The sequence below is a fragment of the Nomascus leucogenys genome, chromosome 7b (assembly GCF_006542625.1).
Source record: "Nomascus leucogenys isolate Asia chromosome 7b, Asia_NLE_v1, whole genome shotgun sequence".
Taxonomy (NCBI): Eukaryota; Metazoa; Chordata; class Mammalia; order Primates; family Hylobatidae; genus Nomascus; species Nomascus leucogenys.
In genome coordinates this window covers 79,061,040-79,064,351 of record NC_044387.1, presented here as the reverse complement: position 1 = coordinate 79,064,351, position 3,312 = coordinate 79,061,040, and the positions used below count along the sequence as shown (strand labels likewise).

The following is a 3,312-nucleotide window of genomic DNA, read 5'->3' as shown; positions in this document are numbered from 1 at the left end:
TTTTCATAGAGACTTCATCATTAACCAAGTCTGAAGAGATGTGTGAGGGGCTGTGTTTATGCAAACCCAGCAATTCTCAAAGAGTGTCACTATTATTGTTATATAACACTGTTATATCTCTCATTTGGATTCATTCCTGAAACCAAAGTGATATCCACATTAACCAATTGGATCCATGGATCCATGTTGCTTTTAATTTATACAGAAGTTATAGACTGTTCTGGGTGAAATTAAGACAGGGGTTCTTGTCCCTACCACTGTCTCAGAATCTCCTATAGAAAATGTATAAAAATCCTGCGGCTCTATGTGAGTTTCACAAAGTCAGAATATCTGAGAGGTGAAGGTCTAGCATCAATATTTTAAAAAAGTTTTGCAGGTGATTTTGAAGCAACGTCAGAATTGAAAATAACTGCAGAAGTAGTTGCTACTGTCTGCCAAAGAAAAAGATTATGCAGTGCATTAGAAGGAGGAGAAGGAGGAAGAGAAACTGTTAACAACCACCTTAGAGAGTTGATTGGTACCAACTTCTGTATTTTATAACTGCCTTAGAACATAGCCAACTCTTTACAAAAATTTCCTCATGTGTTGCTTATAAATATCATGGCATTTAAAAACCATAACAGCATAGTTTCTTGTATTCCTGTAGCACATTTTATTAAAAATGACTTCATAATACATTAAAACTTCTGTAATAACTTGATCCAAAATAGAGGTAACCTTTTGCCACCTCTGTTTTCTGCACTGATCTCATGTATCTTCAATTCCTTTCACTTCCATTAAGACAGTTTGTGTAAGAGGCCCTGGATGGGGTGGATGGAGGTTATACAGAGCCTAGTAAAGTCAAAATGACTTCCAGAACTTTCCTTGTCATTATGTCTCATTTCTGAAGTTACTATGACCAAGAACAGATGGTCTGTGAAACCCAATAGCTGTATATGATGTTACCTCAAACAAGTACTTCTGATGGTTCAGGGGTGCAGACAGGTAATTGATACTGAAATACCATTTCCAGAGTTGGACGTCTGGCTTATCTCTGAAGTCAGATTTTAGTGTGTTCTCTTTATGAATTTTTTTAGTGCATCTTTTATATCCATGTCTCACATATGTCAGTGTGAATAATTCCAAATTGAAATGTATTTTAAATAAGAAAAATTGATGTGTAGTTTAAATTAGAAGGATAGAGCTTATTCTTGTTTTGGTTCATGAATTTGACACTCTGTCATTGAGTTGGATTGGCTTTAAGTCTTGTGGTTTGTGGTTACAATCCCCCTCAAAATCCCCAATTTTAAGGGCCTAAAATCCATCTTTTTTATCCTCTCTCTTTGCTTAGAGACCACATCATAATACACAGGTGCCAGAGATGCTTTCCACTCTCTTTTTTTTTTCCCTCGGTGTACTAATCTGTGCCTCTCTCTTCTTTTTTCCCCCCAAAATCCAGTTTATTTTTTGTGTTATGAACAGATCTAGTCAGTCAGTGTAATCAGGCTTTTCTGCATGTGTAATAATTTTATCAAAATAAGTTTTCCCACAAGACTCTTCTCCAACTACTCTGAAAATCTGGGTCTGACAACCTACCCAAAGAAGGCTCTTGAAAATCACCTCTTAAAATTTGGAAGAAAATGTGGCCAAGTCTTTCCTATAACATTTACTGCACTACAAATGACTAAAGAACAATTTATGTTTTAAAAGATGACCAATACAACAGTCGAGATCAGGAAATTAATGTTTTAGTGCTCTTTGCTCCAGTTTTAGCCAGCATGCTACAGTCCACTTTTTGTTTATTCTGGGGGTTGGGGGAGTGCACAAAGTGGGGCATTGTCATCCTCCTGTGGAATTTTATTTTCCTCAAAGTTTTGGTTCATATCAGTGAGTACTATTGCTGTTATGTAAATTAAATGAGACATCATCTGTCTGTGAGCCAGTAATGCCTTTCATCTTTATGTTCTTTTTCTACTCTGTCTCTTTTCAGTGCTTTCAAAAATGCACTCTTCTTACCACTGTGTCAGTTCCGTTAGACAAGGCTGCTGATTAAGTTTGTCAACAGGCAAAGAGGAGTTTGAGCGATGACCCTCTTTCACTGAATTTGTTGATGGACTAAAATTCTTGGCAGTTGATTTAAAAGCATTAAAGTTGCCAATACCATATGTAGACTCATGAGGAAAAGAAGTCCCAACTTTATTCTCTTTAGTTGGGCTTTTCCATTGCATAGGTTTTGTAGGTAGAGCAGCAGATTTAGGGACTAAATCTTTGTAAACACTTGAATGACTTCCGTTCTTACCTGGCTGTTACTGAAGATATCCTACTACTGGGAATCCAGCTGGCTGTGAGTCTATTATTTTGTATTACACAGCTTAATGACCAGAGCTCAATACATTGGCCCTCAGTACCTTGATTAATACCTTGGAGCTCTAGATTTACGATTTGGAGGTATTCCCACACACCTGCAGCTAAAGATCTGTTCTGATTTGGTTCTCTCTCATGTTCAAGATTTAAAGATAGAAAATCCTCAGCCTCAAACCGCTTGCAATCGCTCTTGTCTTCTTTCCTCCTCGTTTCATTGTCAGGGATGTTGTTTTGATGTAGACTTGTCTTTTCCCAGAATGGAAAATACTGCTATAAGAACAGGAACTTCTACCATGGTAACTGCCTCGATGATTTATGTGTTCAGTACCATTTCTTCCATGTGTATGCCATCCATTTTTTTATTTGCATACAAAGTTACCACCATTAAGACATCCAACACCAGAATCAAAGTCATCTGAATAGTTGTGTTGTTGATAATTTACATCATAACAATTTTATGTCCATGAAAAGTTTTCATAATGCTTCTCAAAATTCAATAACAACTTTGTTGATGATGGTGGAGTAGGAAAATCAAGGCAGGATGGAGCAAAGTCACACTGTGCCATTTACATCCAGTCTCTCCAACTCAGTGAAACAAGGCTTCAACACCTCACGGCAAGTCCAAATTCCAACAGGACTGCACAGGAAGGTACTGGTTTTTTCTCTGTAATATTTATGTGTTCAAGTTAAAATTTTTTTTCTTCTGAAATAATATCCAAGTTCTTCGAAGATACTTAACCTATGGCTATTTGACATAAGGTCACTTTAAATCACCTACCCATACTTCTGTTTTAAAGTGTTTTTAAAAAATATAATTTTATATGTAATCTACGTATAATTTTTTAAAAAGAAAGAAAACCAATAATCTTGTGTTGGGCTGTACTGAACATTATTTCTTGGTAAATGAATGTTGTAGAAATGAGGACTTTGGTTGATACCACATTTACTTTCTTTCTATATGTCATATAT

The 3,312-nt window shown here is 36.2% G+C and overlaps 1 pseudogene; it reads right to left on the bottom strand.

Moving 5' to 3' along the window:
• Positions 1–1,778: 1,778 nt before the first annotated feature.
• LOC100583009 lies at positions 1,779–2,981 on the bottom strand (annotated as a pseudogene).
• Between the last annotated feature and the right edge of the window lie 331 nt (positions 2,982–3,312).